Raw genomic sequence first — 21119 nt, 5'->3', positions numbered from 1 at the left:
CCCAGGCCCCACCCTTCCCCAAGAATAAAAAGTGAAGCGATCCTTCGGGGCTGTTGTGTTGGAGGGGGGGGGGGATTTCAGCACTCACATCTTTGAATCCTGTGTCGTGGCTGGAGGAGGAGGACATCCCAAGATGCCGGGGACGCTCCTGAGAAGCCCAGCAGGTCCGCCAATGGGGTTATCGCTTTGTCGAGCTGCCGGAACGAGAGCTGAAGGAAGGACACCGGTTCTACTGCTGAGAGCCGTCTGGTGGAGGCTAATGCATTATTTAGCCTATTCACAGAAACTTGTAACATCTGGGGTGTGTTGTGATGTGCACGCTTTAGTCTCTGGGGGCACCAAGAGCTAAGCATTCCATAAACAAATTTGACATGTGTCATGCTTCACGCCTAGCAAATGGCCACAGTGCTTGCGTGTGTCACATTTCTGTCATCCTTCTCTGCACCAAAGGAGGGTGACTCAGCCTTGAGGGACTTGGGGCTGTAGCCATCCACTCCAAGTAACGATCTGGCCCAAATGATGCCCTTTACCCAACAAGGAAACACTACTGTCCCCATTTCTGAATTTCCAGTTTCTGTCAGATAGACCACAATCTCCCAGTTACTCCAACTCCATCCTTTTTTTTTTTTTTTTAAGATTTTATTTATTTATTTGACAGAGAGAGATAGCAAGAGCAGGAACCACAAGAAGGGGGAGTGGGAGAGGGACAGGCCTCCTGTAGAGCAGGGAGCCCGATGTGGGGCTCGATCCCAGGACCCTGGGATCATGACCTGAGCCGAAGGCAGACGCCCAAAGACTGAGCCACCCAGGCGCCCCCTAACTCCATCCTTCTAACCGTCTGCGACTACTTCTCCCCGCCGACCCCAGCAAATCTAATCCAGCTGTGCATTCGGTCCTTCCGCCTTTGTGGCCAGTCTACCACCTGCCCTTTCATTTCAGTACCCGCCCCCCACCCCCGGACCTCATTACCCACAACTGGACTCTTCCATTTGTCTCTTAATTGCCTGTGCCCATGCTCTACTCAGGCTTTAATTGCACCCTGTCTTTGTTCTCCGATTGCTCGGTCATGACCTCCCTGCTTTCTTCACCTACTTCATTCCCTGTCTGCTTTTCAAATCGCCCTCAGCTATTTCCACTTCCTCTAACTATCTGGAACTCTGAGGGGCTCTACCAAGGGGTGGTAACTTGCCATACTCTGCCTTTGATACCAGCTGAGGTTTTCACTTCACATCTTGTGTTCTCTGGCTGAGTTGGAAGGTCTGCGAGGTTCCAGCATCATCTGAAATGCCTGTTGTTGGGCAGGGTAACTATGTTTTCTTTGATTAAACAACTGTTCCAACAGTAAGATATACTTGCTGGGAGTATAAAAGGAGAGAGCTACTCTACCCGCGAGTTGGAGAGATGGGCCTGGAAGAGTGGGGAAGAGCTTGGCCCAGGGGGCGAGGGAAGAGAGGGCGTGTGGAAGAGAGAAGGAACACCAAAGAGAAAAGTCTCCATGCACAAGACCTGTTGAGAGAGCCGTAAGGGCCTGTTCTGCAGGATGGGAAGAGAGGCATAGTGGGAAATTCTTGGGAGTCATGGCAGAAGCCAGACCATGCTTCCTCGGATGCAGGAAGGCCTTGCAGTGGTCGCCTGGGGTCATTTGCCCCTGAGCTGGAGCAGGCTGGAAATCAGTGGATGGCTGTGGGAGGTTGGAGGGAGGAAAGAGAGGGGTTTCCTTTTCTTTTGCTTCCCTTTCACACGGACCAATTTTGCTCGTTTCCAAATAAATATTGGACTCTGAACAAACCAGCTTCTGCCTTGTCTTGTATTCTTGCAGTCACGTCTTGGCTCAAATCTTCCCTTTGTCCATGAGGTCATCACCCTGAGTTCTCCGAGCGCCACTTTCCGCCGAGCCTCACTGTTCCTGCAAGGCCTATGTCGGCTCAAATGGCCACGCAGGACCTTTCCCAGCCGCGAGCCTTACGGGCCGCCCTCCCCGGCCAGAGCCAGCTCATCCGCCTTCGCTCAGAGCTGCTGATGTCATTTTACCTCTGTGTCCTCTGTCCCCGCCAGCGTGGAGGGCTCCTGAGCGCTGACTCCTCTTCGCGACTCTCACAGGGCTCGCCCTTCTGTTATTAACATATCATGACTTATTTATTTATTTTTTTAAAGATTTTATTTATTTATTTGACAGAGACAGAGACAGTGAGAGCAGGGACACAAGCAGGGGGAGTGGGAGAGGGAGAAGCAGGCTTCCCGCCGAGCAGGGAGCCCGATGCGGGGCTCGATCCCAGGACCCCCAGATCACGACCTGAGCTGAAGGCAGTCGCTTAACCAACTGAGCCACCCAGGCGCCCAACATATCATGACTTAAAGTGACAATTCTAAAATGATGTCTGAAAAATAAAATAAAATAAAATGATGTCTGTGGTTCCAGGGAAAATGGACACTGCTCTGAAGAAAGGTGGGAGGGGAGGGGAAAAATTCCCCAAAGGTGACCGTCTCTGAGTCAGGGAGCCCGACGTGTACAGCCTTCGTGTACACAGTTAGTGCTCAATAAATAAATGCCCCACCTGTGTTTCACATTATTATTTTTCATCTAAAATTATTTCCATTTAAAATAAATTTAGTGAATTACCAACACATGCTGCAACGTGGATAAACCTCAGAAACATGCTGAGTGAAAGAAGCCAGAGACAGAAGGTCACATGTCACATGATTTCATTTCTATGAAATGTCCAGAATAGGTAAATCATTAGAGACAGAAAGCAGATTAATGGATGCCTGGGGCTGGAGCAAAGGGGGAATGGAATGAGGAGTGACTGTTTAATGGGTACGAGGTTCCTTTGGGAATGAGGAACATGTTTTGCATCTACATGGAGGTGAAGTTTGTACAACTCCGTGAATATACTAAATGCCACTGAATTGTACTTAAAAAAAAAAAAAACTTATGTGAATTTCATCTTAACCAAAAAAAAAAGGTCAGGAAGAAATGTTATCAGAGTTACTAAAATAACTAAAATATAAAGCTTTCTTTTTTCAAAATAAAACTTTAGTATTTGAAAAAGTAACCAAAAGTGATTTCCCCACTAAACTGCAGAAGAAACACACAAGTCCCTTCCCCTTGATGTTTGGCTTCCGTTTAATTTCAGAGGTAGCAAGATAACAAAGAGAAACACATGCCGATGAGACCCGGCCCAAATATACGTCCTAGCATGCGTATGTTCCGATCCCAGCAGACATTTGCCACATCTGTCTTCTGAGCCACACAGAGTGAAGCCCCGGCACTTGGGGCTCCAGCTTCCTGGGGCAAAGAACTATTATTTTTTTCCTTAGTAGAAACAGTAAATAAAATCAACTTCGCGAATAGAAAAAAGAGAAGCAATGCTAGATTTGTTTATAGCAAGCTGAAAGCTACACAGTACCTCCTGGTTGTTCCCAGAAACACAGGTTAGCTGTTGACAAGGATCCTGCTGGGCGAGACCAAGAAGAGATACATTTTGTATTTTTGCCTCTACAGTGAAGGAGAGAATTAGAAAACATTCAAGAAGGAAATATGAATAATCTGATAGTCAACTCTAAAAATGCTACATCTTGGGGTGCCTGGGTGGCTCAGTTGGTTAAGCGACTGCCTTCGGCTCGGGTCATGATCCTGGAGTCCCGGGATCGAGTCCCACATCGGGCTCCCTGCTCGACGGGGAGTCTGCTTCTCCCTCTGCCCTCTTCCCTCTCATGCTCTCTGTCTCTCATTCTCTCTGTCTCAAATAAATAAATAAAATCTTAAAAATAAATAAATAAATAAATAAATAAATAAAAATAAAAATGCTACATCTTTGTGCCAGAGTCTGTTTGAAAATGAATAAAGTAACATGCCACAAAAATATCTATTGTAGGGGACAAGATGAAGAGGGCGCCTGGGGGCGGGGAGGAGGGGGGAGGGAAGGGACGCTGAATAAACAGTTCAGAGGAGGGGGCTGTGATTTTTGCGGCCTTTTAGTTACCGGGTTTACATTCTGTTGCAGGTGTCTACTACTCCAGCCTTGGGTTTGGTTGGGTGTCTGTCTTTAAACTCTGAGGCGTGACTTACATACAGTAAGCACAATAACACTAAGTGTATTTTACCTATCTATGCACCCGCATTAGCCGTCAGCCACATGAAGACACGGAACTTTTCTTTTTTTTTAATTTTTTTTTTTAAATTTTATTTATTTGCGAGAGAGAGAATGAGAGACAGAGAGCATGAGAGGGAGGAGGGGCAGAGGGAGAAGCAGACTCCCCGCTGAGGAGGGAGCCCGATGCGGGACTCGATCCCGGGACTCCAGGATCATGACCTGAGCCGAAGGCAGTCGCTCAACCAACTGAGCCACCCGGGCGCCCAAGACACGGAACTTTTCTAGAGATGGCTTTCATTCCCCGTCTTAGTCAATTCTCCCGCAGAAGTTTGCTCACACTTTCGATTTCTCTCACTGTACCTTAGTTTTATCTGCACTCGTTGGGGTTTTAATGAGGGCTTATGAATTCATATGACTCTGTGGCAACATGTTTATAGAGGCTTATGGAGTCACTTTGCTGTCTTCCAGACACATCTTTTTCAATTAGACCCCTTTGAAAATGTATGTTTAGGGAGTGTGAAATGAGCAGATGCAAAAAGAACCCGTAGCCCAGAAGACAGAAGGTAGAAGCGGGCAGAATCTGTAGGTGTTATTTTTCCCTCGCCTGCATTTACCTTTCTCCCCGCTTCTCTGCTTAAACAGCTCCGGATCAATAGGGAAAAAAAAAAACCCAATTGATGTATGCCCTCCGAGGGTGGTTTTTCCTCTCTTCCAGAATGTTTTCTAGTTATGTAAAAACATCAACTCTGAAAAGCATAATGCATCCGTTCCCACCAAAAATAGTGCATTAGAGTTTATTAGCATTTGGGAACTTCAAGTAATGGAAAAATTGGGCCACATAAAAAGAGACACATGATTAGTAGATCTGAATTTAGCACCATTTTATTAAGAACCCAGCACAGCCAGTTGTCAAGTCAGCCAGACAAGTTGACCTGCTTCACCTTCCTTAAAAGCTCCGACGAAAACAAAAAGTTCTCTGAGAGGATCAAAATAGCTACAAAAATAAATACAGTATCTTGCTGCAGGTTCAATGGGCTCTAATAGGGCTTCAGAAGATATTAAATGTTTTAAACAGAAAGGCAGTTAAAAATAGAGAGCAAATGTAAATAACGGGGATCTTTTTTTCCGAGTTATCCTGGGGCTGAAATTTGCAGGTGGAGGATGACTAAGTAATACTTTAAGCCAATCTTTCCCTCAATCTTGTTTCACTGCAGTCTTTTTTAAAAAATATTTATTTGTTGAAGTAATCTCTACACTCAACGTGGGGCTCGAACTCATGACCCCAAGATTAAGAGTCACATGCTCTCCAGACTGAGCCAGCCAGGTGCTTCGGTTTCATTACAGTCTTAATCAAAAGCTCTTGGAAAATACTTACTGCCCCATGGTGTTGGGGTGAACGGTTTGACTATTTCTCAGGTTTGGTGACTGAATTCAGGCCAACGGAGGCCAACTGAGGAGGAGCAAAATGCCCCCCTTGCTGGATTCCCACTGCTGTTTCTGCCCTCATTGCTTGCACCCTGTTGGACAGACTGTAGGATGGCCCCCATGATGCCCACCCCCTGCTGCTCACACCTCTGCGGGACTTACCTTTTACTGTCTTTCTATAGGGGCGCCTGGGTGGCTCAGTCCGGTCGGTGTCTGACACTTGGTTTCAGCTCAGGTCATGAGCTCAGGGTCATGGGATCAAGCCCCATCAGACTCCACACTCAGTGCAAAGCCTGCTTGTCCCTCTCCCTCCCCCTCTGCTCCACCCCCCCCCCCCATGCTTTCTCTCTCTCTCTCAAATAAATAAATAAAATTTTAAAAAAAGAACTAATGTCACTGGCCATTGGCCAATTCCATTTATCACTACACATCCTCTGTCTCCACATCTATCACGGTCTTCCTGGTTCAAAAAATAATATGATACGGACGTAAAAGACCAAATATCACATGACTCTTTCTATGAGGTACCTAGAATAAATAAACTCATGGAAACAGAAAGTAGGAGAGTAGTTACCAAGACCTAGGGGAGTTAGGGATGGAGACTTATTGCTTAATGAGAACAGAACTTCTCTTGGGAATGATGAAAAAATGCTGGGGGCGCCTGGGTGGCTCAGTCGTTAAGCGTCTGCCTTCGGCTCACGTCATGATTCCAGGTCCTGGGATGGAGCCCCACATCGCCTCCCTGCTCAACGGGAAGCCTGCTTCTACGTCTCCCTTTCCCACTCCCCCTGCTTGTGTTCCCTCTCTCGCTGTGCCTCTCTCTGTCAAATAAATAAATAAAATCTTAAAAAAAAAAAAAAGAAAAAATTCTGGAAGGGGATAGTGGTGATGGATACACTTAATGCCATGGAAGTGTCCTCTTTAAAATGATTAAAATGGCACATTTTATGTCATGCATATTTTTGCACAATAACAAACCCAAACCGACGTAACAACGATTTATAGCTTTACTTCTCTCTTTTCGTAGGCCAGCCGAACATGGAATGTTTGGAAGGCCCCAAGGCATCAGTCAGTCGCTGAGGTGAGAACCTCAGAGGATGAAGAAAGATGGCGGCCCGTGACTTAATGGTCAAACCCAGATGGCTGGGCCCCAACCCTTGGGTTTCTCATTCAGCAGGTGGGACTCAAGAATGATTTCGAACAAGTTCCTTCAGTTTTCATGGTACTCGAGCACTGGGTGACAACTCTTACCAGCACAGGGCCAAGGGAACCAGGAGGCAGGAGGGGAATGGCCAGTGGGTGTGGGGGGCTTTGCTGAAGAACCCCGATATATAATCACGGTGCCACACCCAACGTCACAGATGGATGGTGGGTACCCCAGAGGCTATGGAGGCCAGAAGTGGAAGGGAAGGGTCAGCGGAAGCCCCGGGGAAGGGGGCTTGGGGAGGCCGGTGGGGGGCAAGTTGGCGCCAAGGCAGGGCAAGCTGCTTCCAGGAGCGGCTGGGTGGGCAGGGAGCTTGGAGTGCAGTAAAAGGCACAGTGACTTTCGCAAGTGCCACATGCACACCTCCGGGGAAGACCTTCGTGTGCCTTTGGCGTGGTCTGCTCCGTTCCTCAAAGAGGTGCCGGTTGTCCATGGAACGAAAAGAATAAGCTCGGCCCATAAGCTTGTAGGACCAACGCGTTGTGTGTTAAACGATGCCGCGAAGCCACGGGAAGGGGCTGGTCGCAAACGAAGCTTCTCCGACCTCCGACCCCGGCGCTCCTCCTTAGCTCCATCGGGCTGCTTTTGGGGGCCAGCTATTTGGAGGCAGTAAACAGTTGGTACTTCTTAAAAGTCAGAGCCTAAGGTTCTGAGACGAGTTAGTCTGGGATGACAAGCCGTGATTTTTTTTTTTTTTAAGATTTTATTTATTTATTTGACAGAGAGAGACACAGCGAGAGAGGGAACACAAGCAGGGGGGAGTGGGAGAGGGAGAAGCAGGCCTCCCGAGGAGCAGGGAGCCCGATGCGGGGCTCGATTCCGGGACTCCAGGATCATGACCTGAGCCGAAGGCAGTCGCTTAACAAACTGAGCCACCCAGGCGCCCGACAAGCCGTGATTTTAAGGCGAGACACCCTGACTTTGAATTTCGGGGTCGGCCCCGCGGGCTGTGGGGATGTGACACACAGGTTACTTTAAACGGCTGTGCTCCCGATTCTGCCTCTGAAAAGTGGGGTCAATGTTGCCTCTTCTCCTGGGGCCAGTTTGAGAGGAAGATAATCTCTGCATTCTGCTTTATGTTAAATGCCCAGTAACTGCTCAACAAATTGAAGACGGTTCCACTGAAGTATGTATCTCAAATGCCTAGGAAGAATGTGAGCAGACACGATATCAGTGATCTGACTGGGAGGACCTCAGTGCAAAATCCAAAATAAAACAGCTACAGAAAAATGGGGGGAGGGGGGAAGGGGCCTGGGAATGATTAAGGGGCCCATTCCTTGAAAATATAAAATATCAGGGGGCGCCTGGGTGGCTCAGACGGTTAAGCGTCTGCCTTCGACTCGGGTCATGGTCCCAGGGTCCTGGGATCGAGTCCCGCATCGGGCTCCCTGCTGGGCGGGGAGCCTGCTTCTCTCCCTCTGCCTCTGTCTCTCTCTCTCTCTCTCTCACTTTCATGAATAAATAAATCAAAAAAATAAAAAAATAAAATCTTCTTTAAAAAAAAAAAAAGAAAATATAAAATATCAGGGTAGGGCAGAGATTCTCAAGCTTGAAAGCAAGCAGCACCTCCAGGAGAACTTGTCAAACCCAGATGGCTGGGCCCCAACCCTTGGGTTTCTCATTCAGCAGGTGGGACTCAAGAATGATTTCGAACAAGTTCCTAGCAGATGCAGACTGTGGTCCGAGGAACACACTTTGAGAACGGCTATGCTGGGGAAACTCATGACTGGAATAGGATGACTAGCTCAGGCATTTGGCCAGCATTTGGGGGATTGCAAGGACACATTTGGTGACATGCTTGGGAAGAGCTGAAGACTGGAGACGTGATTCCTGCCAGGAAGAGCAGGAAGCCTGCAGAAGGACATAGCCATCCGCATACTAGATGGAGTGCTCTCACGGAGGCCTGCAGAGAGGATTGGGGATGGGTCCTGGCCAGCGTCCCTTCCTGGGGAGGACAGCAGACCTGCTGGAAACCTGGGGTTTGGATTCAGGCAAGTGAAGGGCTTAGGATGGGGGTTCTTCATGTTAGAATAAAATAGCCCCCAATTATGCAGGAAAATGATTGTAAAAGGCCTTCTGCAGAGAATGCTTCTGATTTCTTTCCTACCTGGCCCCTCTTCGCTCAAGTTGCAGGAGTAAACTACAAAGGGAGTGTGACTCATTTGTTCTGTTCATCCCAGCACCTTAAAAAAAAAAAATGTATAACTTGGTACAATACTGAGTATGTATATTCTCTGGTGAATTGTCTTTCCACTGCTGTGCCACAAATTACCCCAAATTTAGAGGCTTGAAACAACACACATTTATTATCTCATGATTTCTTGGGTCAGGAGTCTGGGCATGGCATAAACTGGATCCTCGGATCAGGGTCTTACGAGCCTGTAATCAAGGTGACTGAGGCCCTCAACTCCTAGAGGATGGTCTTTTTCATAGGCAGTTCACGAGCAGCTGTTTGCGTTGTCTTTGAGTCCACCAGGAGAGTCTCCCTACTTTTGTAAAGGTCATCTGATTAGGTCAGGCCCACCTTTTATAAAGTTCCCCTGACTAGGCCAGGCCCACCCCGGATGCCTCCCTTTTGATTGACTCAAAGTCAACTGATTAGTTACCTAGTCACGGGAGTTATATTCTGTTGTATTCACAGTCCACACACGCAATCAAGGGAAGAAGATTTGGTGAGCTTTCTCTGCTGCTGCTTTAGCAACCCTGCCTTGCTCACGATGCCCCCAGGCTGTGTGCATCAGCTTTGGCATTGCTGAGCTCTGCCGAGCTAGACTTGGCTCAGCTCCACACGTCTCGCCATACCTGGAGCCAGATCCTATCTGGAGCCTGTGCTCCTCAAGGCCAAGGGCAGACGCCCAAGTGTGAGTCAACCACACCCGTGCCTTTAAAGTTTCTGTTTAGATACGGTGTACGCCACATCTGCTCACATTCCGTTGGCCAAAGCCAAGTCATTTAACGAAGCCCAGGGTCAAAAGGGCAGGAAGTGCGTTCCACCTCCAGGAGCATAAGACATGGCCTGGGAGGAATGGTTAATTGAGAGGCAACATTGCAGTTTCCAACCCCCAGCTCTCTTCCTCTCCAGCTTCCCTCTGGATTCCCTTGACCCCACCCACCACAGCCCCTTCTATTTAACTCTCTTCATTAACCCTTCCCATTAACCCTTCCGGGCGTGCCTCCTGTTTCCTGCAGGGACGCTGGCTGACACACCAGGACCGAATCCCACCCGAGCGCACATGGGAATCTGCCTACCATCTTGACTCTTTTTTTTTTTTTTTTAAGATTTTATTTATTTATTTGACAGAGAGAGACACAGCGAGAGAGGGAACACAAGCAGGGGGAGTGGGAGAGGGAGAAGCAGGCTTCCCGCGGAGCACGGAGCCCGATACGGGGCTCGATCCCAGGACCCTGGGATCATGACCTGAGCCGAAGGCAGCCGCTTAACCGACTGAGCCACCCAGGCGCCCTACCATCTTGACTCTTAACACAAAGGTTAGAGTCAAAGCTCACAATTTATTATAAATGCACCTGCACTTTACTGCAGTGAGGTAGCCCCCGCCAGAGCAGGACCACACACAGAAATCATTCTTTGGCAGTAGAGAACTCTCATTTCTCCTAGACGTGTCCATAGATTTTTAGCGTTGTTAATATCCCTGGTTTAGTTAGAACCTTTACAACAATTTCCAGCTCAGTTTCTGATGCAATGTGATAAGTTAGTTATCTTAGTACCAAAGGAGAGAGAAGAATTGCAGACAGGTAGTTATGTCATTAACAAGTTAGAACAACGACAAATTCTCATAAGGAATCCACGGTCAGATATGTTGAACAAGCTTATAATACCCGTCAGGCACCAGTGTTCGCCGAGCTCTTGACCGAAGAGAGCCACGCGCAATGTTCGTGATAAACTCCATCAACGTGGGTGGTTTTCCTGTGCACTCAGCGGATGTGTCAGAGTGGAAAGAAGAACCACAATCGAGATCCATCCTGTAAGAAGCTTTCCTTTAAACAGCTTTATTGAGGTATCACTGACACATAAACCGCGCATATGGATGTTCACCATTTGGTGTTTTCACACCTTGGTGAAGTGACCACCACGCTCAAAATAAGGTGTTTCCTCTGGCTGCCATTACAAAGCGTGACCAACCTAGTGGCTTAAGACAACACAGATTTAGTATCTTATAGTTGTGGAAGTCAGAAGTCTTACGTCCGTTGCACTGGACTAAGAATTAAGGTGCCAGCAAGGCTGTGATCCTTTCTGAGGCTTCAGGGCAAATCTGTTTCCTTGCCTTTCCCAGCAGCTAGAGGCTGCCCACACTCCTTGGCTTGTGGCCGAGTGCCCCATCTTCAAAGTTGGACACTGCATCTCTGACCGTTCCTCCATAGTGTCATCTCCTTCTCCAACTCTGGACCCTTCCGCTTCCCTCTTCCGCCTATGAGGACCGTCATCGAGATATTGGGTCCACCCAGATAATCCAGGATAATTTCCCTATCTTAAAGTCAGATGATCAGCAGCCAGAATTCCATGGGCAACCATAATTCCCGGTGGCCATGTAGAGTGACATATTCACAGGTTCTGGGAATTAGGACAGGGACATCTTTGGAGGGAGGGGCATCATTTTGCTTACCACAATAACCATCACCCTCAAGAGTTTCCTCCTGTCCCTCGTAAGCCCTTCCTCAGGCCTCTCCCCATTCTTTTATTCCCAGGTAACCACTGATCAGCCTTCTGTCACATTTTTTAGAGTTCCTATAGATAGAAGTATGTAATTTATATTCTTTTTTGTCTGGCTTCTCTCCTCCTGTCGGTATAATAATTCTGAGATCCATCCATGCTGCTCAGTGTACTGATCTCGGGGTCATGAGTTCGAGCCCCACTTTGGGGGTAGAGATTACTTAAGTAAATAAAACTTAAAAAAAAACCCTACTTCATTCCTTTTTACCGCCTTGTAGTATTCCACTGTATGGATATACTGTGTTTTATTTATCCATTTATTAATGATGGACATCTGATCCATCGACAGATGAATGGATAAAGAAGATGTGGTATATATATACAATGGAATATTATGCAGCCATCAAAAGGAATGAGATCTTGCCATTTGCAACGACGTGGATGGAACTGGAGGGTATTATGCTGAGCGAAATAAGTCAAACAGAGAAAGACATGTATCATATGATCTCACTGATATGAGGAATTCTTAATCTCAGGAAACAAACTGAGGGTTGCTGGAGTGGGGGGTGGGGTGGGAGGGATGGGGTGACTGGGTGATAGACACTGGGGAGGGTATGTGCTCTGGTAAGCGCTGTGAATTGTGCAAGACTGTTGAATCACAGATCTGTACCTCTGAAACAAATAATGCAATATATGTTAAGAAAAAAAAAAAGAAGAAGAAGGTAGCGGGAGGGGAAGAATGAAGCAGGGGAAATCGGAGGGGTTGACGAACCATGAGAGACGATGGACTCTGAAAAACAAACTGAGGGTTCTAGAAGGGAGGGGGGTGGGAGGATGGGTTAGCCCGGTGATGGGTATTGAGGAGGGCACGTTCTGCATGGAGCACTGGGTGTTGTGCACAAACAATGAATCATGGAACACTTCATCTAAAACTAATGATGTAATGTATGGGGATTAACATAATAAAAAAGAAAAATAAATAATGATGGACATCTGAGTCCAATGTTGATGGGTTGTTTACAGTTTTGGGCTATGACAAATAAAGATGCTCTGAACATTTATTGTTTACAAGTTTTTGTATGGGCTTATGCTTTCACTTCTCTTGGATAAATACCCAGAACTAGAATAGCTGGATCCCATGGGAGGTATATGTTTAACTTTTTAAGAAACAAACTTTGTGGGGCGCCTGGGTGGCTCAGTTGTTAAGCGTCTGCCTTTGGCTCAGGTCATGATTCCGAGGTCCTGGGATCGAGCCCCGCATCGGGCTCCCTGCTTGGCGGGAAGCCTGCTTCTCCCTCTCCCACTCCCCCTGCTTGTGTTCCCTCTCTCACTGTGTTTCTCTCTCGGTCAAATAAATAAATAAAATCTTAAAAAAAAAAAAATCATGCACTGCTTCTTTTTTTTTTTTTTTAATTTTAATTTTTATTTATTTATTTGACAGAGAAAGACACAGCGAGAGAGGGAACACAAGCAGGGGGGAGTGGGAGAGGGAGAAGCAGGCTCCCCGCCAAGCAGGGAGCCCGATGCGGGACTCGATCCCGGGACTCCAGGATCATGACCTGAGCCGAAGGCAGTCGCTCAACCAATTGAGCCACCCAGGCGCCCCATGCACTGCTTCTTACCAACTGGGTGATTGCAGACAAGCCAGTTAGCCACTTGGAGTGTCACTTGGAGTATCTTTAAATGAGGAAAATGAGATTTTCTTTTTCCTACAAAACTTACTTGGTTACCAGAGGCAATATTATTTTTATTTCTGTTAATTTTTGTTAATATCAGGGTTACCGATAAGTGATGTGATCATGGACTGAAATGTTACCCCCCACAAAATGCCATGCCTGGGGGAACTTATTTTCCCTTTTGAGGCAAACAGGAGGCTTTGTTAGTGCTCCCCACGGTGTAAAAGAGCGAAAATGGGAACCCTGGAGCATCGCAGCCTGCCCCCAACGTGTGTGGACAATCGCTGGCTCTTCAGGCGGGCCCACTCCTTTCCTATTTACTGAGCTTTGCAAGAGCATCACTCCGCTTCACACTCACCTCTGGTCAGGGAATGATTGCACTCCTCCCTTCACGAGACTTTCAGAAGTTGTGCTAAATATAAAAATGAAAATTAAAGAACCACCTGGTGCAACAAAGAATCTCTACTGCAGAGAAGTCGCTCACTTCACGTGGCATTCAATCACCCGCTCTCCGCTTTCCCTGCGGGGCAGGAAGTCGGCCCCTGAGAACCTGGCTCTCCTTCTTCCTTTCTGCCCCGCAAAATCCCAAATAAGCTTCACACAGTGGACGTGACTGAGTGACAAGTGCTCTTTTAGAATTTCCCTCCTCGAGAGCAGAGGCTGGACCCTGAAATTCTCTTACGCTCACCCCCAGAATAACGTTGCTTCCTCCTAGTTGTGATAAAATCCAGGAATCAGGTTATGGCCTTCACGGCATCACTAAGCCGAGCGGTGGGTGGGCATTAGGGGGGTGGGCATTAGGGGGATGGGCATTGGGGGATGGGCATTGGGGGGATGGGCATTAGGGGGATGGGCATTGGGGGATGGGCATTAGGGGGATGGGCATTGGGGGATGGGCATTGGGGGATGGGCATTAGGGGGATGGGCATTAGGGGGATGGGCATTGGGGGATGGGCATTGGGGGATGGGCATTAGGGGGATGGGCATTGGGGGGATGGGCATTGGGGCATGGGCATTGGGGGGATGGGCATTAGGGGGGTGTACATTAGGGGGATGGGCATTAGGGGGATGGGCATTGGGGGATGGGCATTGGGGGATGGGCATTAGGGGGATGGGCATTGGGGGATGGGCATTAGGGGGGTGGGCATTAGGGGGATGGGCATTAGGGGGATGTCCACCGTGGCCATCAAAAGCTGAGTTCCTGGCTGTCACCTGTGGTGCCGAACGGGACGCAGCTGAAGGGAAGGCAGTGTGAATGTCCTTAATGCCACGGAACTGTGCTGAAAAATAGTCCTATTGGCAAATTCTATGTTGTGTAAACTTTACCATAATAAGTATATGTGCTGCCAAAGGAAGCACTAAATTTTACCATAAGAAAAAGCATTTTTTAAAAAGAGCGTGCGGTGAGAACAGTGACAGGTCCAGAGGGCCGTGGCAAAAGCCCCCAGGACAGGAGAGGGTGCACGGGGAGGCTGGGGGCAAGAGAGAGGCCTCCTCTCCTTGGTGTGCGTCCTTTGAGGTTCTGTGTCGGTGCATGGCCAGGGGGACAGAAGGTGGCAGGAGGGGGCGAGAGGGAAGAATAACCTTCACCTCGCCCCAGCATTCCCTACCTTCCCCGCTGTCCGCTGCTGATCCCTGGCGCCCCACCGCCTTCCCCACTGTCCCGGGTGGTCACGGTGCTGACGTCCTGTGGCTGTTGTAATTATCCGAGGCTGAGGGGCTTGAAATAACACCGTGTTATCCCCTTATGGTTCCGGAGCTCAGAGGTCGACAGTGGGTCCGTAGGGCTGGTCCCTTCCTGAGGCTCTTGAAGAGAATGCATTTTCTTGCCTCTTCCAGCTTCTAGAGGCACCTGCATTCCTGGGCTCCTGGCCCCTCCCTCCCTCCATGCTCCCAGCCAGTGGGACGACATCATCGGACCTCTGACTCTGACCACGGCTTCCGCCCCAGGCCTCCTTCCCCTCCTCTGACCTTCCTGCCTCCTTCCTAGAAAGACCCTCGTGATGCCATCGAGCTTCCCCAGATAATCCAGGATCACCTCGCATCTCAAGATCTGTAACTTACACCTGCCTTTGCCACGTAAGGGTCACAGACTCACAGGTTCTGTCATTACGATGTGGATATCTTTGGTGGGGGGTCTTTATTCTGCCTGCTACACTCATCCTCTCCCTCCACTCAAGCTTGTCTTTTCCCAGAGGTCGTCTCCCAGGCTAACTCATCATGCAGAGTGCCTGTCCCAGCTGGTAACTTCCAGACTTTGAAAGCCCCCATTCATGCTGCTCATGCCTTATCTGGAACCCCGGTGGGAGCGAGGACAGTGAAACTACTGTTGTTTGCTGAGGGATTCCTTGCCCCCCGGCCTTCTGTCTCACTGATACGAATCCAGTACACGTAGATCTGAAATTCCCCATTGGCTCACCCACCAAAGGCGTTTGTCCAGGAAAGCCCTGAGACAGGGGGATCAAGTTCCAAACTATCACCATGCCTTGAGGGACAGTGTGGCAATGAGGGGCTTCCGTTGTCTGGCTTGAGTCAGCCCACCATTTTAGGACGTTCGTCTTCTGGGAAAATATGTTTTACCACCCAAGCAAATCACTTCCAAAATGCGGAGTCAGAAGCCAGCCTGGGTGTGTAAGGATGCTCAGCTGACATTTAGTACCACACAGCTAACCACCTGCAGCAAATCCATAAAATAACTAAGCAAATATGAAATGCACAAGGAAGACTGGGGAGAGGTTAAGGGACCAGCCTGCAGAAACCTAACGTCCATTTAGAGAAGCAGTTCGTGCAGTCAAAACAAACAAAAAATTCAGAACTGCAAATTATTTAATGAACCAAACATTTCCTCTGACTTGCCTGGTCCTGTCTTTCGGCAGACGTCACCTGAGAGGCAGAGCTTTTCAGAGTCAACAGTAGGTCACCCTTCTCATGGCGGCTCACCTAGAATGCAGTCTACTCTCACCAGCAAAGTTTTGAGGCACCGAGATTTATTTTCTAGCTGTCCTCTGTTCCTTTCTGGAACACTTGCTTTTCTCTGGGGCTGACATCTCCTTACTCTGGAGTCTGCTGGCTTAAAACCGTATGTTCTCTGCTAGATCATCGCTGTCCACACTTGATCTTAGCCAAAAGGCCGAGAAGCGATAGATCATCTCTGTCCAAACAAGGAGATTCCTGAATTCCAGAACCTCTGACAACTCTTCCCTCCATCTTCAAGACTCATCTGTGCCGTGTTGTTTGCTAATGCAAAAAAAAAAAAAAAAAAAAAATCAGCATAACAGGGGCCATCTGGGCAGAAAACAGAGGGTTCCTCACACTGGGCTTGTTTATAAGATTATGGACATGGCATGGGGCAGGTAGGGCTTCTCAAGCTTGTCCCCAGAAATGTATCCCCCACAGAGAAGTGCTCGAAAGTCTCACTGGATCCCTTTTTGGGTTGAGGCAGGGTTTCTCAGTCTCAACTCTATTGACATTCTGGGCTGGGTCGATCTTTGTGGTGGGGGCCATCCTTTGCATTGTGAGATATTTAGCAGCATCCCTGCGTAGATTTGGGACCCTAGAGCCAACTGGTAACCTTTAAATCGTGAAGACCTACAGACATTGTTTGCTGCCTGCACGAGTAACACCAACCTCGAGTAGCAAGATGCTTTCTGTGAGCTCTAGCTTCGCTTTGCTTGAAGTGCTCCAACGAGCATAGCAGAAGAGATGTGGCACCAAACTGTGGAAAGAGCCCAGATGTCCATCGACAGATGAAGGGATAAAGAAGAGGTGGTCCATATATACAATGGAATATTATGCAGCCATCAAAAGAAATGAGATCTTGCCATTTGCAATGACGTGGATGGAACTGGAGGGTGTTATGCTGAGCGAAATAAGTCAAACAGAGAAAGACACGTATCATATGACTTCACTGATATGAGGAATTCTTAATTGCAGGAAACCAACTGAGGGTTGCTGGAGTGGGGGGTGGGGTGGGAGGGATGGGGTGATTGGGTGATAGACACTGGGGAGGGTATGTGCTCTGGTAAGTGCTGTGAATTGTGCAAGACTGTTGAATCTCAGATCTGTACCTCTGAAACAAATAATGCAATATATGTTAAGAAAAAAAAAAGAAGGAGGTAGCAGGAGGGGAAGAATGAAGCGGGGGAAATCGGAGGGGTAGATGAACCATGAGAGACGATGGACTCTGAAACACAAACAGGGTTCTAGAGGGGAGGGGGGTGGGAGGATGGGTTAGCCTGGTGGTGGGTATTGAGGAGGGCACGTTCTGCATGGAGCACTGGGTGTTATGCACAAACAATGAATCATGGAACACTTCATCTAAAACTAATGATGTAATGTATGGGGATAATATAAGAATAAAAAAATTAAAAATGCAAAAAAAAAAAAAAGAGGTGGCACCACTGTTCATGTTTTATGTGTTGAATTGTGTCCCCTCCTCCCCCGCAAAGATATGTGTCCCATTCTCTAAGGCTTGTGAATGTTCCCTTCTTCAGAAATGGGGTCTTTGAAGATGTAATCGAGTTAAGATGAGGTCCTTCTGGATGAAAGTGAGCCTTCATCCGGTATGACTCCTATCCTTACAAGAAGCAGAGATAACAGATAGACATGCACCAAAGGAAGACGAGGTGAAGACCCTCAGGGGGACGAAGGCTGTCTGATGACAGAGACTAGGGGCATGTGTCTACAAGCCGAGGAACTCCAAGGATGGCTGGCTACACCAGAAGCTGAGAAGGGCACGGAACGGATTCTCCTCTCCAGCCCTCACAGGGAGCCTGGCGCTTCCATTATGATGCCATCCAGCTATGGGTTTGCTGCTTACCTTTGTCCAGGCCACACCTATTTGTGGGGTGGGTGGGCTAAGTCTTAGCCATCCAGGTGGGATGTAGTAAGCAACCAAAAATAAAAGTTTTTGTCTCTTGCTGGGAGGTGTTCATTCCGTGCAATTGTGGTTACCTAAGGGATGACACCTGCTTGTCTGTGTTCTTTTAAAAAGGGTGGGTCAGGAAGAAGGGTAAAATGGCAACGAGTCAGATTATTTGGGAGGTTGCTGTGAATTCACAGAAAAGTTCTGAATTTAAAATATTTTAAAACAATTACACTTTTATTATAATCAAGAAGTTAATAAACTGTCATCTTAAAGATGTCCTTTGAGGGCTTGCTTTAATGAACAAATGAGAATAATTAATAATTTGTGTGGCACTTTTGGGGAGCTTGAGGGGAAAAGAACCCGGTGAAATTAGATGCTAATTACCACACTAGAATCCAGGAGTATGTCTGGAATACCCAATGTCACATTTTTGGGATGCCAGCTAAAAATATCAGCACTACAATAGGGAAAACTCAATTTCTAGTTATCTAATATTTATTAAATGCATGAAAAATAATTTATTAGTTTTGTTAAAAGGAGAATTCAGAAGAATCCGTGCCAATTAATTTACCAGGGCTATATTTTAATAGACTTTCAAAAACACTTGTCCTGAATTAATTACTCCTAGACGGTTATTGAAAAAATCCTATTAAAGCTCAAAAGCCACCTTCCTGTATTCATTCACTTCCTGACAATGAATTCGAAGGTAATTTCAGTGTCACTGGCATGCAGGCTCCTCAGAGTTCACGTACAGAGTCACAAAGTCCAGTTCTCTTTTTCAGGCTAGAATATATACCGCTGGCCCCTCACTGTCTCCAGAACCAGCAGGCTTTATCTCCAATGTCTCTGTTTCCAAGTTTGGAATTTTTCTTTTTTCTTTTTTTTAAAGATTTTATTTATTTATTTGAGACAGAGAGAATGAGAGACAGAGAGCATGAGAGGGAGGAGGGTCAGAGGGAGAAGCAGACTCCCCGCCGAGCAGGGAGCCCGATGTGGGACTCGATCCCGGGACTCCAGGATCATGACCTGAGCCGAAGGCAGTCGCTTAACCAACTGAGCCACCCAGGCGCCCTGGAATATTTCTTGATCCCATCAATGCCATCTTTAGGAAATTCACAGCATGTGTTGGCTCCTTGATTCAGAAAATCTTTCCTCTCCTTCACCAGTCTCTCCACCTAGGAGTGGCTGTTAGGTAAAGAATCCAGCATCTCAGAACTGATATGCAAGTTGCATAGGATTTTAGGAGATGAGAATGTCTGTACCCATTCTTAGGTCTGGGTGGGCTGCAAGAGGCTCAGGAGGGGGCGCCTGGGTGGCTCAGTTGGTTAAGCGACTGCTTTCGGCTCAGGTCATGATCCCGGAGTCCCGGGATGGAGTCCCACATCGGGCTCCCTGCTCAGCAGGGAGCCTGCTTCTCCCTCTGACCCTCCCCCCTCTCATGTGCTCTCTGTCTCTCTCATTCTCTCTGTCTCAAATAAATAAATAAAAATCTTAAAAAAAAAAAAAAAGAGGCTCAGGAGGCAGGGCAAACCCAAATGTTACAACAAAGCGAAAAAGAAATACATAAATAAAAAACAAAAAGCAAATGAGCAAACCAATAAATAAATAAAACAAGAGGGCACTTATATTACCCAACGATGTGGTAAAACTGACAGCCCTAAACACGAAAGATCTGATTATCATTACATGTATGAAACAGCACGCATCGCATGGCACGTGCTATTTATATGCATGTAAATAGTTGTCATTGCTCCATGATCTGAAAAATATATTTATCTAGTCCCTGCAACGTTTGCACCATGAAAATGATTAGCCAGCCTTTTCTTCACGGACCGAGGTTCGCTCCCGCCCAGCTTCTGTCAAAACCATCATGTAATATAAATTAGTGCTGTCCAAACTCATTAGATCTTATTAATTACGAGCTTGCTGGTTCCTAGCAAGACACATACGAGGGATTTGAAACTCACCAACGTGTTGTAAACTCTGGAAGCAGGAAAGTTGAATAAGGCAGAGAGGAAAAACTAGAACACATGTTCACAGCTCAAAATCAGTATGGACAAAAATTTAGCTGGAATGTAATTAAGTGGGAGTTTCAGACCCCAAGGTATTACTAGACGGTTGGTTGGGTCCACTGGTCTGCAGCTGGCTTTTCCGGCAGCTGGGGTCCCGGCAGAGTAAGGGTGAGTGAGGGAATTGTATGCAGCTGACAAGGAGAGGTCTCAGCTTGAGTTGCTGGTGAGGATGGAAGCCCAGGGAGCATTTGGAACTGAGAACTTGCTCTGAGCTCAGGCTTGGCTCCGGATTTAAACCCACTCTGCAGAGTAGACCATTGCACGGCAAGACGCCCAAACATTTCCTATTCTCCATCAATTTGTGCAGGAACCCCACGGAGACAGGGAGCCACCACCCATGGCTGAGAGCACAGAGATTGGAGCTACTGCCTGGGGACAGACTGTGGTACATACTGACCCTCCCTGGGCCTCAGTGCTCTCGTCTGTAAAAGAGAGATAGAAATAGTATCTCCTTCAGGGGTTGTTAGGATTAAATGAGGTCATATTTGCAGAAGGGTTTAGGACAGTGGCAGGCTGATAATAAATGCTATACGTAGATGTTTGACAAACAAATTAGGAGGTGAGCTCTGGTCTGTTGTTTTAGGATGACAAACACAGGTGAGGAATCCTGCCACCTAAGCAAGCATAAAGGGATTATATTCTACTTTCTTTTGGTGGGGACCTCTGGGTCTTCTCTGCCATGGGGAATTGGCGAGAAGTGGGGGGGAAAGGAGGGAAAAGGGGGGGCGAGGAGGGGAAGATAGAAGGAGGGAGGGAGGGCGGGCATGCCCAGGGGCACACCTGGAGTCCTTGATGTCCCAACCACATGAGAAAGAGAGGAGATGTGTCCTGTGTTCATCCCTCCTTGCCCTCTGTCTCTGCGTCCCTCTTCCAGCCCGAGAGCCTCGTGGGCAGGGTCTTGCCCTCTGCTGGCTGTACACCTAGTTCCTTGTTGCCTGTTACCCAGTAAGGCTGAAGTCACTCCTTCCAAGAATTGCTGGTTCGTTCCCAGGAAATGTTGAGAACCTTCCACAGAGCCCTTGAGCATTCCGAGAACACATTACGAATCACAGGCCGTGCGGCAGGAGAAATCCGAGGCAGTGACCTGACCAGCCGGCTGTGTGATGGCCACC

The 21119-nt window shown here is 47.8% G+C and overlaps 1 long non-coding RNA gene across 1 annotated transcript; it reads right to left on the bottom strand.

The window, feature by feature from the left end:
- Positions 1-15572: 15572 nt before the first annotated feature.
- LOC135361996 (uncharacterized) lies at positions 15573-20905 on the bottom strand. The gene is made up of 4 exons (XR_010406296.1): positions 20788-20905; positions 19903-20429; positions 16696-16927; positions 15573-16305 (listed from the first exon to the last, which is right to left on the bottom strand). It is a non-coding gene; the product is annotated as an uncharacterized LOC135361996 (long non-coding RNA).
- Between the last annotated feature and the right edge of the window lie 214 nt (positions 20906-21119).

The sequence above is a fragment of the Mirounga angustirostris genome, unplaced genomic scaffold (assembly GCF_029215605.1).
Source record: "Mirounga angustirostris isolate CCGP_5_RB_7025 unplaced genomic scaffold, mMirAng1.0.hap1 SCAF_11, whole genome shotgun sequence".
Lineage (NCBI taxonomy): Eukaryota > Metazoa > Chordata > Mammalia > Carnivora > Phocidae > Mirounga > Mirounga angustirostris.
This window is presented reverse-complemented; position numbering and strand designations above follow the sequence as displayed.